We start from the raw sequence: 15,173 nt of genomic DNA, 5'->3' as shown, positions 1-15,173 counted from the left end.
AAAACAAAAACACTTTCATGCCTTTGTCTCTTTGAAAGTGTTTTTTTTTTTTTTTTTCTTTTCCAAATCAAATTACGCATATAAATGTTTCTTTTGGCTAGATAAATTAGTTTAGAGCTTACTTAATTAGGACATAGAAATACATCATTTTTATGGTCTTGCTGAATGAAAAGGGTCTCTACAAGCCTATAACAAAAAAAAAGCCCTACCTCAAGGAGTTTTTACAACAAAATGACATGAAGAAAAAGCTTTTATGAAATAAAAAGTAGAAAAAGAAGGGTAAGAGAACACCCTGATTACATGCCACATTTTCTGGTGCAGAAAGTTGTGGGTACAATTTGTAGCAAATTACACTACGTCTACTCTTCTAACTGCATCCACCCCTCCACCCCAGGGAGTAACACTTGGCAGACAACCTCAGAAGTAGTCCTTCTTGGACACATTATTTACATTTCAATGAGCACTTCTTAGCTCTATATCCTTTCTTGGCCCTATATGGTTTATATATATATATATATAAGCATGAAAATGCAGTCATGTATCACATACCTTGACAGGTGATCAAGGACATGGAAGAGTGCAGGAAAGTCCCAAGCCTGGTAGGAAGGACAGCTCAGGGCAGGGGGATCAAAATCCCTCTCATCTATATGAGATTCTATATTTCAGCATTCGTACTGGAAACATTTGTTGGAAAACATGCTCCATTGTTTGATTGAATTTATCTTGGGAGGCAAGTGCTTGGGTCAGAAGAGAAAAAACATTTATACACAACTGGCAGTCTGTACACTAAGACCAAAACTAAGATGGGGAAAGAAATTCATTGATACCCAGATAACACCAAGGAGCTTGAAGAAACCCATGTAAGTCAGGCATTTCTATACAGATCTACCAATACCACAAATAGCAAGAAATAGTGATTTATTTATTTATTTTTAATGTATGGAATTAATCTCACCTAGATCAAAATTTATATCAATCTTCCAACCTAACTTCTGCAGTTCTGTAACTTTAAAACCTGAGTTAATAATCTAAGTTGACTATGGAATCTCTCTGGAGACTCTCTCACTCTCAACAGAGAGTGAAGCTGTCTCTGGAGAAGCCTACTTTGCTGTACTAACTATAGAGAAACCTAAGGCAATTCCAGTCTTAATTAAGTCTTTCATTTTAGATATCTATAGATAGTTAGGTAGACAAATTAGATTAATTTGGGCTACAATTCTCACTTTTGGATCTCTTTGCATCTCAGTGGTTGTAACATTGTACAAATTGCAATTCTTAGCAATGACAGCCATTTCAGGGTAAAAATTAAACAAAATACAAACCACAACACAGAGTCAAGAGATGAGATCAGCAACAGAATAAAATGGAGAAGGGAGTTCATATCACTTTTATCTAGGCAGAGCTTACCTGTTAGGCAAATATTTATCTGATTACAGAGCATGGGATGATGCAAAACAGAAAAGGGAACCCACCACGTCTGCTGCTGAGATATGTCAAACATGTAGCCAAGCGAACAAGAATCATGAGTGAAGGAAACAGGACAAGGGGAAATCTGATACCACAGTTTAAAGGCCAGAGCATAGGCCTAACAGAGAGACAGTAATTATAAAACCTGATCTGTATGAATTTTACATTAGATGTCAGTGGATTGAATGCTGAAGCAGTCCACAGAACAGAAGCTAAAAGCCAAGCTTGTCTGCAAAGCCCCTAGAATGATAGAAATAAGGATATATATCCAAGTTTCTTTACCCTTACTTTTGTTTTTGCTCCATTATTCTTATATTCATGAGCACACAATACACAACAGGTTTAATATCAAGTGACACCTCCCCACCCCATCCCCTTACCTTCCAATCCATCATCTGGCTTCCTCTGGTATTTAGCTTGTTTTGACAGACAGCGTTAGGAATCCTCCAGGCTGACATAACAAGGGAATCCAAGTATCTTGATTTTTGGAAAAGTTGCTGTGGAACTACCCCCAGGACTTGCAGAGTCATTGCATGTAACTTTTCAGAACCATTTTGTTCAATGTTTTCATCTACATTTGATGCTCCTTTGTTCCAGATCTATCTGTGTTTCTTCCAATTCTCCATTTCAATTTATGTTGTCCCAGTCTCATTTCAAGTTCACTGTGATGAAAAATACATATGTTAATAGCTGTTTAAAGTACACAACAATTGGATGGCTTGGAGTCTCTCCAGTGTATATAATACACTGTGCATATGAAAACAGGCAGGAGAGTATATCATTTATATATATTAAAGGTACATTAAAGGATAGAAGCCATGTCTATCAACCAAAAAAAGAGAAAACCTTTCTGTTTTCAAGGAGGCTGTATATACCAATTAACAGTGATAATTTGGAGTGAAAAATTATCTGCATTTCTAAGGTGAAAGGTCAACTGAAAATGCTTTTATATAGCATCACTCGGTATTTCACTGTTATGCCCCAATATGGGAGAAACCTTGCAATAGAAAAAATACTTAACATTAACTGGTTCAATCTAGAAATATATCTCTCTATCTATCGATAGATAGATACATCTGTCTTCTACTTCTTCAGAAGAATAGTACTTTCAGGATACAAAAAACATCCAGCTTTCACTATGTATTTCACAAACCTCTTTGTTGTAACCTGCAAGCTGAATTTCTCTCTTGTGATGATACAGCTGTCACAGAAATGCTTATGATGCCAGAATACTATTGCTGACATGTTAGCTGTGTTCCACCATTCAATTTCTATTTATTTTTCATTTTGAAGATCACCTTTAAAAAAACAAGAAATCATTGCCATGCCTACATAAGCATAGAACTCTAACCTTAATGAGATAAAAGCCTTCTACAGCTGTTACTCTTTTAATCTTCCTTAAAGAAACACCAGTTAATCTTACCACCATCCAGGTCCCCTCCGTTTGACAACAGCCACAGATGATAATATCCTGGAGTCCTAGCACACTGACACTCCGCTGAGGCATAATGTGCTGCTGAATGTGGGGCATCTAAAAGCTAAAGTGGGAGCAAAGGTTGTGGATTAGAATGAATTAAGCAAACATGGATTAAGAAAGATCAATGAGCCTGGACACAGACTCATCAGGCTCTGTTTAGATAATCTGCTTACTCTGACTAACATTTTCTTCTGATGTTACAGCTGAAGAAAATGTACTCGAAGCTCACTCTTGTCAGCTGAGAAACTACAAGTAAATCACACAGAAGAGATAGTACCCTGAAACGCAAAAACTCTGCCAAGAGCAGATACTGACCCTGATCCCCAATAACCACTACCATGACTGAAAAGACAGGTCTGCAATCCAGATGATGAAACCATCAGGTCAGTTGCTCTGGCTCAGTCAGTGTATCACCAAGGTAGAACAGAAAGAAGCAACAAATGATACTGTACTAACACTGCAGAAAGGGCAACAGGGAAAATCAGAAGGGCATCCCACAACATTGTGCATTACAAGTGATGACAGGAATGTTGGCAGAAGAGACCTGTCGTTTCAGAGGAAATAGCTAGTAAAAAAATGTAATCCTACAAACTGATCAGAGAAAACACTCAGGGTCACAAAAACTGTGGGAGAAAGTTGAAATAAGTGAAGTTCCCATAAACCACACAGTGAGCAGGGACATGAAAAGTGTTAGTAGGAGTATTAGTTCATTTGCTATGTAATTGAAGTCTCGTAAAAAAGGGGGATCTGTCAGTCAGTAGAAAAAAAGTCCTGACTTGCGCGTAAGGTCAAAATTGTTGGAAAAATAACAAGGAAGTGTTACCAAATCCCCTACACTGAGATTCATATTTTATTGAGTGTATACTCTGCTACTTTATAAAGTTAGGAAAGAAAAAAAAATAAGAAAAGAAAAATAAAAAAAAGAAAAATCTGCCAAAGAACTGAAAAGAAAATACACTAGACATCACGTTACAGGAACCATCTTAGAAGCAATGGTATGCATGCTGAACACATTGCACATTCTAAGATCTCATAAGGTCTCAGATCTTGAATCTCAACCCATGTCTGCTTCTTTTACTGATGCTGAGAGAATGGATATTCTATAGAATTTAGAAATGGAAAAAAAAATGTATAGTCAAGTTGCTTTTTTCTCTGTCACTGCAGATTTTTTCTCAAATGCACATTCTAACTGATTTGCCACAGTAGTTATATCAGAAAGGTACTAAAGAATTTTACAGATATACCAATAAGATTTTTGCTTAGGTAACAATGTGTAGTACCCGTAAAATTATGGGAATGGTTGGTTTCTCACAGAGTGACTGATGGAAAAAGATACTTAGTTTCCTGTCAGGGTAAAAGTTCTGAGAAAGTACAAATAGTGAAAATATATATATATTTACCTTCCAGTCATCTGGTCATGATTCCAAAGAACACAGGTGGTTCCAGCACACAAATGAACATGAACAAGAAGATATTAGAATCAGTAAACAATATCAAAACTGGAATAAATAAGGGACATAAATTTGTCCCCTGTTGGGGGGGAATGTTTTTAGAGATGAGCAAGTCACTATCTAAAACTATCTAAAAACTCACTGATACTAAGAAGAATAAATAACATAATGATTTGGGTTTACCTTACACTATGCATGCTTTTGTATTTTGCCAGGAAAAAAATAAAAATAAAATAAAATCTTGGTAAACTGGATTTTTTTTTCTTTTTTTTTTTTTCTTTTTTTTTTTTTCTTTTTTCCACATTTCAGCATCCAGTGAATAACCCAGAATATCACTGAATAAATCGGTGCTGGGTCTGAACAGCACTCAGTTTACATTGGTCTCAGTCCAATGTAAATACTTGGATAACAGCAGATTGGATTCATCTGCCCCAGCATCCTTCCTTTAGTAGATGTGAGTATGAGGAACAGGTATGCCTACAGACCTACAGCTCTTCTCTAACATGCTCGTGCAGCAGCTAGAGTCTGAGGGATTTCCTGAAATGAAGGCTCCAGACTTCTGTGTTCAATATAGACAATGGGCCTATCCTCAGTCCTTTTAAGAATCTAATTACAGTTTTGGCTTCTATAACATCTTGTGGCAATGAGTTCCACAATTTAATTATGGACGTGATATGACAAAATACTTCCTTTGTTTATTTCAAAGTTGCTTCATGAAACTTGCAGAGTGCTCTGTAGATTTTGCATTGTGAGAAATAATGAACAATTAAGCAGTTTTCTTATCTGTGATAAAAAGCAAGTTATTCTTCATCCAAGCAACTCCAGCTAGCTGGTTTTTCATCAGGATCACAAAGAACAGCACACACTGAAAAAATACATAAATGTAAGAAAACTTTATTGGTGAGAAAATCACAGTATCTTGAAGGGGGAAGGGAGAATGATAGCAGTTATTTGTTCACAGTTTTTTGTTTTGTTTTGTTTTGTTTTTCATGTTTACTCAGGAGGGCTTGCTTTTAACCATTTGCACAAGTGGATTTTAAAGTATTGAGCCTTGGGAATGTACTAAGATGTATTTTTAAAGGGTATTTTGTTAACGGAAGGGTAAAATGATTCCTGAAAGTACAAAGTTCACAATGTATATGATTACAAATTCCTTTTGCAATCTGTGTACTGCCTTATTCACTCCCTGATATTTAAGGGCACTTACTGAGGGAATGTAAGTGTTATTACTGTGAATGACATACCATATGGCAAGCAGGATCAGCTGCAGTTCTGCACACTGTTGTCATTTTTTCCCCCTTGTACTACAGTTTTACATGATGTAATGTTTTTCTGTGATTGTTCAACACTCTACCATTTAAGCCTGCCATATTATAAAATGCCATTTTAGGGGGTTGCAGCTGAACCTGCTCACCATAAGTCTGCATTTATTTCACAGATGTCTATCATGCTGTCATCCCACAGGTGCACTCAAACTTTAAAATTTTCCTATGCCTCAGCTTCTAATGTAAGAAAAATGTATTATGCAAGATGAGGAAATGGCAGCCAAAAAAGTAAATGCTGCTAAATGTCACTTGACAATACAACATGGGCATGGAAATGCAAGTAACCTTACAGGGTGATAATACTTGCACTCTCAGTAAAATGTGATGTGTAAATGATAGTGTAAGGGCAAGGTCCTAAAAGTAAAGGCCTTCTCCAGGGTAAAAGTAAGAAATGTAAACTTTTTTTTTCCTTTAATATGTGAGACATTTTATGTTATGCTTTTTATAATGTTATGCATTTATAATCAGAAAGTTTTCTAAAACTAAATTCATCCAGAGGTTATGTTCTGTCTTAAGTTTAGTTACAACTGGGATAAAGGCAGTTCCATTGTTCCATTCTCAAAAAGTTTGTAATGTATATTAAAAAACAAAACAAAACAAACAAACAAACAAAAAAAGTTCAACAATTGAGCATAATCACACATTTAAGGAACAAAAAATGACTGTTACTGCAAAGTTCACAGAATATGGAGGATCCTCTCCTCTCCCCTCCTCTTTTGACATCAACATGCCATGCCTTTTTTTCTATCTGTAGGTCGTAAGTAATTTTAGTTTATAAAAAAAGCAAATTTCTGAGTTATAACAGTATTGTTAATAAAAATATTTGCAGTATGAAACAATAAATATAGATTCACCAAGTGTTATTTCCATGCTCATGTACATTTTTTTTTTTAGTTTTGGCATTCTAAAAATTAAAGACTGAAGAGATATTATAATAGCAAAAGATAATATATAAAACAAAAGACAAAATCAAAATACAATTAAATTTTGAATAAATCACCGTGATTTCTTCATAATTTTGGAGTACATACCAATACAGTACAGTATGTATAATCCTGTATTTTGAGACAACATTGCTTTTGGTGTCAATGCAAAATTCCCATAAAATTACTAACTTGTTTAACGTTAAATTAACTGAGATTACATATGGACTAATACTTTTGCTAAATTCTTCTCTGATCAGTCACAAAATTGTAACAACAACAATAAATAAATTTAAAAAAAAAAAAAAAAGATTTACTGAGTCCAAAATAATAGAAAACATTGGTATTGTTTTAGAAGTGTAATTGAAGTTACTGTTTTCTGTTGACATGTTTACCGGTTGCTTTACTTTGTTGGAAAACAGAGCAGTCTGCTGACACAAAGCACTGCAACAACGGAAAGGTAAAAACCCTTCTCTCTCATTAATATATGTATTTCACGTTTCATTTCATCTACTTTAAGTACACATTTACAAGATATTTCCTAACTGTACTTCATTAATAACTAGCAAGCAGCATTGAAATACATGCTTAAAAAATCTTATCTTTTTTTCCTTTCCAAACAAAAAATATGATCATTAGAACCTTTCTTGGCAATAGAAAAGTATTTATAATTAAATACCCACAATAAAATTGACCGATGACAAACAGACACCTAAGGCCTAATTTTTTTCCACTTGGAAATTTGGAAGTCTGGTAAAGAAAAAGGACATTTGAGAAAACAGTCTTTAGTTAAAATTTTGTTATTTTTGTAGAGTTATTGTCACTTTCTTCTTTTACATAATTTTACAATAATTTCCTATTGAAGGCTTTGCTTTTAAATAGCAGCTGTCAAGATTTATGGCTTAAGCTACTGGCACAAATATAACAGAAAAGCACTGAAAAGTCCATTGGAATTGAACAAGGTTGGTTAAAAATTCCACTTTCCTTTTAAAGATTTTAGTTCCACCAGTGAGCTTACTTGGTATTTATAAAGGAAACAGAAACATATTTTTTTCCAAGCTACACTTTGACATTTGTAATGCCAGCTGCATACACTGTCCTGAGACAGAACAGGGCAATTCTTTTTGTTCACTCTGATTCTACAACTCAGTGAAACTTAGAGAAGCTGGGAAACAAGGAAAAAGAGAGCTATAAAACAAACAAAAAATAGTGTGATTCCAAGAAAAAAAAATCTTAAAAAAAGGAAGTGATGACAGCAGGCTACTGAGAAAGTAAATATATTGTGATATGCCAAGCAACTTCAGAAAAAATCATATTTTTCTTTTGTTTTGATGCTTTCAAATTGAGTTTGATTTTTTTTTTTCTAGATGACAATTAATAAACAGATCTCATAATGTTGTAATTTCTACTGGAAAGAAATTATATCTGAAATATATTTTTTTCTACTAATTTTCTCTTATCATGTTTCTTTCTTTTTTTTTTTTTTTTTTTTTGCTTGCAGCTTTATTGCATCCATCTTTCAAGAAGTGATTTACTTTTGTATGAAATTAATATTTTCTTAGTATTCACTGAATTGCCAAAAATATTTGATGTTGAAAAAAATGTTACTTTTCATAGTGTGTCCTAACCAAAATACTGCAAACCATGAAAAGTTTCCCAACTAATAACATTGAGATATAAAAATGACCATTTTAGTGGAATCACCAAATGGTTGTGCCATGTAGCCTTATCAAGCAGACGGTATAATAGATACACATTTTACACAGAATATAAATATTGCAATAGCCGAAAAAAATGCAATGAAAATTCAGTAACATAGTATTTATACCAACAGCACTTAAGTATCTGATCAGGAGATATCTCACCTAACTCTGGAGGTCTGCAAGACATATGCATATTAACCATTCTTTTTGAATTTATTTTTTATATCCAATGGAGATCAATAGTCAGTAGAAGATGGAATTTATGTGACCAGCTATAGAATTCTACTTTAGGAAGATATGAATCACAGACTAAGTGCCCATTTCTCTCTACTAACAATAAAAGAAGCCTACACAAATATCTCAGTATCTGCTTAATACTGATGTAAAAGTAAGTTAAAAGACTCATCATTTACTATTTTATTTAGGTAGTTTTCCGCTACAGTAATTTCAGGCACTGGATTATTTACAAGGATTATAATTGGAAGTACATAGTTGTGTGGCCATAGGAATCAGATTGTTTTATATGAACTGGACTGCAGGCAAAACCTCTATCATACAACACATAATAACTCCAAAATATAAAATTCACGGTAATTGATCTCTCGGTATGCAGTCATTTTCAAGGTCAGTTTGAACTTATGTTTTATTGGAAAATATGTAAAAGAACATCTAGAGTATATTATAATTTGCCAGTAATGCCAAGTGTTTTTGCAAAGTGACTTCATTTGGAATAGAAGCTTGAATGTGTAAAGTAGTACACAGAATTTGGTACACAACATGGCATATCCAGATATGGTCATTTAACAACCATTATTCTTGAATAATTACACTCGACCATGTTTTGGAGAGTTGAGAAAATTGAAAATGGGAAGTTTAACAGAGATTATCTTCCATCTGCAACTACGTAAGACACAACAAATAGAAACATTAAACATTTAAAAGCAGACATAAACACTGCCATGTTTGTGCAAAAATCTTGTCTTTTCTGATGAGGAATGGTAAGATTAAGGCAAATCAGGCAAGGGTAAAATCTGAAAAAAAATAATCAGTAAACATGAAAAGATGACACAAAACAAGGACAAAAAAAAAAAAGTAGTAAATTAATTCAAACTGGTGGATATAGGGAAGACTTCATTATATGAAAAAAAAAAAGGTAATCATTCAGAAAACTAACTGGATTAGGTAGTTCAACACTTAACAGAAATGCATGGCAAACAGTTGTTTGGAATTATCTAACAGTCATACAGGTTCATTTACAAAATCATCTGGGGATAAATTCCTATGCACAGAGATGATATACATGGTGAAATGATAAACCTCTGTTCATCTTTTTAAAACCACAATCATCAGTAAGTTTGGGGTTTTATAAGCGTGGTGGTTTTACCCAGAGGGGTAGCAGAGCTCCACCACAAACACTCTCTCATTCCCCCTCCTCAAAGGGAAAGGGGAAGAAAATATGATAGAAAGGGCTCAAGGGTTGGGATAAGGACAGGGAGATCACTCAGCAAGTATTGTCATAGGCAAAACAGACAGTGTACGGGAAATAAAAGAAGTTTATTACCTATTGCTAACAAGCTAGAGAAGTAAGAAACACAGAAAACAAACTAAAATCTTCCCCCCATCCACCCTCTTTTACCTCCTCCCCCCCAAACGGCGCAGGGGAATGGGGGAATGGGGGCTGCGGTCAGTCCCTAACACTTCATCTTCACCATTCCTTCACGGTCACTCTCTGCCTCTGCTCCATGTGGGGTCCCTCCCACGGGATGCTGTCTTTCCTGAACTGACCCTGCGGGAGCTTCCCACAGGAAGCAGCTCTTCAAGAACTGCTCCCACATGGCTCCATACCACAGGGTCCATCCCCCAGGAGCAAACTGCTCCAGCACAGGTCCCCCATGGGTGGCAGCTCCCCCCAGACCCCCTGCTCCTGCGTGGGCTCCTCTCCATGGGCTGCAGCTCTGGCCTGGGGCCTGCTCCTCTCGGGGCTCTCCATGGGCCGCAGCCTCCTCCAGGCCACATCCACCTGCTCCACTGGGGGCTCCTCCACCCATGGGGGGGCTGCAGCATGGAGATCTGCTCCATGTGGGACCCATGGGCTGCAGGGGGACAGCCTGCTCCACCAGGGCCTCTCCACAGGCCGCAGTGGAACTTTTGCTCTGGTGCCTTAGTACCTCCTGCTCTCCTTCTGCACTGACCTTGGGGCCTGCAGGGATGGTTCTCACTCATCACTCTTCCAGCTGCTGTAGCGCAATACTTTTTCCCGTTCTTAAATAGGCTCTTCTGGAGGCCCAACCAGTGTCTCTCACTGGTTGGCCAGTGGCAGGTCCATTTGGAGCATGCTGGGGCTGGCTGTGACCTAACATGAGGCAGCTTCTGGATTCTGGTCAAAGAGGCCACCCCTGCAGTCCCCCACTACCAAAATGTTGCCATGTAAACCCAATACAGTAAGGAAAAATAAAAAGGCTAAAATGTACAAGGAAAATAATCAAATAATTAGCATTGATGTGACAAATCTTAACAAAGAAGATACTGAATCTCATATTTTTAGTAGGCTTGTATTAGTACAACACTAGTTATAATCAATACCTATTTTAAATTAAGAATTCCTTGTAAAAACAGGAAAAATGTTATTACCTAGAATGCTTTTTTGCAGCAGCTCTAAGTAAGTAAGACATTGTCTAAGTAATACATTTAAGGAAGGTGAAAACTTAATGATTTAATGGCAGTTCTTTACATTCTGTATCACAAAAATAGTTGAAACACTATTCTTTATGCAATAATTTGTCATAGAAGTTGTTTCTGTGTAGTGACAGTGTTTGACACTGCACAGTGTTTATGTGTAGAACTTCAAACATCACAAATTCTCATGTTCCGCTATCATGACTGATCTTAATTATTTGCTACTTAAGTACTAGTTAGCCTATTCAATTTTATTTGCCTCCGAAAAGATCAAGGTATTACAGTTGTATATTCCAAGAAGAGCTGCCAATGTCCTGTGAAAAGATTAAGTAACATGTTATTCCATCTATAACAGCATGTAGATTCTACAGCAACGAAATCTAACAAATCTGGGGAAACTGGTGGTTTGCTCAAAAAGCTGACTAAGACATTACAATGGCTCATGGATGCCCCTGGGTTTCAAGTTTTCTTTTTGTAATATACTTTGTTAACTCTTTGTGGGAAGGGAAAAAAAAAAAAAAAAAAAAAAAAAGGAAAAAGGAAAAAACAGATCCCGCTGTTTCAGGTGCCTGATTTGAGAAGTTGCAAATATTGTCTATAGCACCCCAAGTACTGGGTTACACTGTCATTTTTTCTCTTGTCTGATCCTGCTTCGGGATCACAACTACAATCACAAACATGTTCAGCCCTGACCTCAGTGTCAGTATGTTTCATACTGGACAGCCAGAGCATAAACTTCTCCATCTACCCAAAAAAAACTGAGAAGCAGCTTTGCAGGGATGTAAAGAATTGTGAGTGTGGACTAAAGGATACCACTGAAAACAATTACAACACTCTTCCCCCCCCCCCCCCCCCCCCCCTTCACCGTGGCTCCTTTTTTCTATCTAGTTTCTGTTTTTCTGGCTCTTGCTCTCTCCACACTGAACATTGTTTCTGACTGGAAACCTGTGAAGGAAGGAGGATTAATAGAAAAATTCATGACAAAATCAACAGACCAACTGCCTGCTTTAATTAGTTATTTTCTTATTGTAATTTAGTCTGATGTGCAAAAAGTAACTGTAAAAGCATTATTTCTTTATATATCTAGATACTAACATAAAAATATCATTAAAAAATCTTTTAGAGACTTTCTATTATGTCTCATAATTGAAGTAATGGTTTCTCTACAATGCATCCACTGCACTAGTACACATTAAGCAAACATTAGCAAAGCCAGATAAATTTCAATGGAATGGAACAGTGCTATATGCTTTTTTTTTTTTTTTTTTTTTTTTTTTTTTCTTTTTTCAATGTTATCGTTCAGCCCAATAATAGCATTGAATACATTTCAAATTCCCACTGGCCCTGAAAGATGTCACAAGAATTTGCCAGCCTGGCAACAAATCTCACACCACTTTACCCCCAACAGTATCTCAGCAGCCTTGCAAGTTGCTTTGTGACCCTCTGTCACACCAGAACAACACTGTCTCAAAAAAAAAAAAAAAAAAAGAAAACCCACTGCTGACCTTAATGGTATCTCTTCAGTTCAATAATTTCTGCTCTTGCATTTCTCCTACCACAAGCAACTTTTCCCAGATGGAGTCTCTTTCCCAGCACACGTTCCCCAGTTTAGTCTCATAGGAACTTCTCTCTGTATTATAATCTCCCATAGCCTGGAAACACATCAGTATTGCCAAGATGTTTTGGACACACTGGCTGCTTCTCTGTGTGGCATTAACTCCATCTCACCCCTGCTGGTATTCCTTCTGTCTCTGTGTAGATTATCCCACAATGATCATTCCCCTTCTCCTTCCCATCTTCCTTCCACCTGATGAACATTGTGTCCATTAGTGGTGCTGGAATTACGTTTAGAAAAAATGAAAATGCCTTTTTCAAGCTTAAATTTCTTAAATAATTAAGCTTAAATAAGCTTAAATTGGAGAAAAGACTTAAGCATATTCCCTCACGAGGGGAGCGGAGGGGCAGGCGCTGAACTCTGCTCTCTGGGGACAGCGACAGGACCCGAGGGAATGGCATGGAGCTGGGACAGGGGTGGGTCAGGCTGGGTGTTAGAGAAAGCTTCTGCACCTAGAGTGTGGTCAGGCACTGGGACAGGCTCCCCAGGGCAGTGGTCAATGCACTGAGCCTGCTGGAGTTCAAGAAGCATTTGGACAACACTCTCATACACATGGTCTGATTTTTGGTATCCTGTATGGAGCCAGTAATTGGACTGCATGATCCTTGTGGGTCCCTTCCAACTTGGGATGTTCTATGATATGTCTGAATTCATCCACTCAAATGCACTCACTAACTTCATGGAATTATAGAATAGAATAATGGAATAAGAATCATTTAAGTTGGAAAAGGCTTCTAAGATCATCCAGTCCAACTGTGACTATTTGTGCAAATTGTTTTGTATTTATTAGTAGGATTTATTATGGATAGTGGATCATGTTGTGCTTGAAGAACATCACCCCTACCTATGTGAATGCAAATTGTTTTATATTCACTCTTATTTTCAGATGGTGGTCAGGTTGTCCGTGAAAAGCGTTGGCCATACTAATGTGAACTGCATTACTAAAATAATATATCCGATTTGGGGCCTTGTGGTGGTCTTTCCCTTCCACATTCCCTTTCAAGCTAATAAATACTGCTGTAATATTCTTAGATGTTTTGCTTACAGAAATATTTCAGAAACTTAACATCAGCAGCTTCTTTGTAATTCTCTTTTCTCCCTTGAGAAATCATTTGGAGAGAGGAGCATTTGATAAAGAAGTAGTTTCCAATACGTTTCTAGTGTGCTTTACACTAAGGAGAGTCAAACTATTGGAATAATAACTGCTCTTTTATCTCTGAAGACAGCGAGCAAAGGAAAAAGACTTAAAAACAAACAAACAAATAAACAGTATTTGAAATGGCATATAGAAAGTTTATTGAAATTAGAAGATAAGAGACATGATTCTCTTCCCTCTAACTTGAAGGAGTCAACAGAGGACTGAAACTAGTCAGTTAAGCTTCCCCCCTCTTCCCCCCCCAAGTGCAATGGCATGTGTAATTGTTTAACAAGCTAGTTATAGAACACTGAAGAGAAGACATTCAGAAAAAGAGCTAATTTAGCTTTTATCTTCTATGGCAACTTTTTTATTTTTATTTTTTCTTTAAGTAAAGAAGAAAATTCATGTTTGATTAGCACTCATTAAAATTTCTCTGGAAAATTTCACAATACAAATCCCTATATGAATACCTGAGACAAAAATGCTAAGCTTCATTGTGGTGTGTTAACTTTGGGTAGCTGCCAGGTGCCCTCCAAGCCACAATCTCATTGCACCTCCTCAGCAGAACAAGGGGAGAAAACACGACAAATAACTCATGGAATGAATGAATTACAGAGATCACTCACAAAGGAACATCTTGGGCAAAACAAATTTGACTTGTGGATAATTAGTTTAACATTCTGCCAATTAAATATAGGATAGGATAGAGAGAAACAAAAATAAAACTAAAAGCACCTTCACCCCACCCTCCCATCTTCCCAGGCTCAGCTTCACTCCTGAGTCTACCTCATCCCCCAAGCAGTGTAGGTGGATGGGGAGTGGAACTGTGGTCAGTTCATAGCATTTCATCTCTGCTGTTCCTCCCTCCTCACACTCTTCCCCAAAATAAAATTCCTTTCATGGGCCACAGTTCCTGCCAGGAGCCTGCTCCTGCAGGGGCTCTCCATGGGTCTTGGCCTCCTCCAGGCCACATCCACCTGCTCCTCCATGGGCTGCAGCATGGAGATCTGCTCCATGTGGGACCATTGGTTGCAGGGGGACAGCCTGCTCCACCAGGGACCTCTCCACAGGCTGCAGGGGAACTTCTGCTCTCCTGCCTGGAGCATCTCCTGCCCTCCTTTTGTACTGACCTTGGGGTCTGCAGGGATGGTTCTCTCACATTTGCTTATTCCTCTCTCTCTCCCAGCTCCCATGCAGCATTTTTATTTCTTTCATTATTCTTTCTTAAGTATATTGTTACAGAGGTGTCACCAGAGTTACTGCTAGGCTCAGCTGTGTCCTGTGGTGGGTCAGTCAGAGCTGGCTGAAACAGTTTCTGTCCAGCTTTGGGGCAGCCTCTGGTCTCTTCTCACAGAGGACACACCTGCAACTTCCCTGCTACTGAAACCTTGCCATGCA

General features: G+C 37.2%; 1 long non-coding RNA gene across 1 annotated transcript; it reads right to left on the bottom strand.

Moving 5' to 3' along the window:
- Positions 1–555: 555 nt before the first annotated feature.
- On the bottom strand, positions 556–4,432 carry LOC116500262. The gene is made up of 4 exons (XR_004254273.1): positions 4,345–4,432; positions 2,891–3,005; positions 1,848–2,129; positions 556–737 (listed from the first exon to the last, which is right to left on the bottom strand). It is a non-coding gene; the product is annotated as an uncharacterized LOC116500262 (long non-coding RNA).
- Positions 4,433–15,173: the final 10,741 nt, after the last annotated feature.

This window comes from Aythya fuligula, chromosome 1 (genome assembly GCF_009819795.1).
Source record: "Aythya fuligula isolate bAytFul2 chromosome 1, bAytFul2.pri, whole genome shotgun sequence".
In the NCBI taxonomy this organism is placed as follows: domain Eukaryota; kingdom Metazoa; phylum Chordata; class Aves; order Anseriformes; family Anatidae; genus Aythya; species Aythya fuligula.
This window is presented reverse-complemented; position numbering and strand designations above follow the sequence as displayed.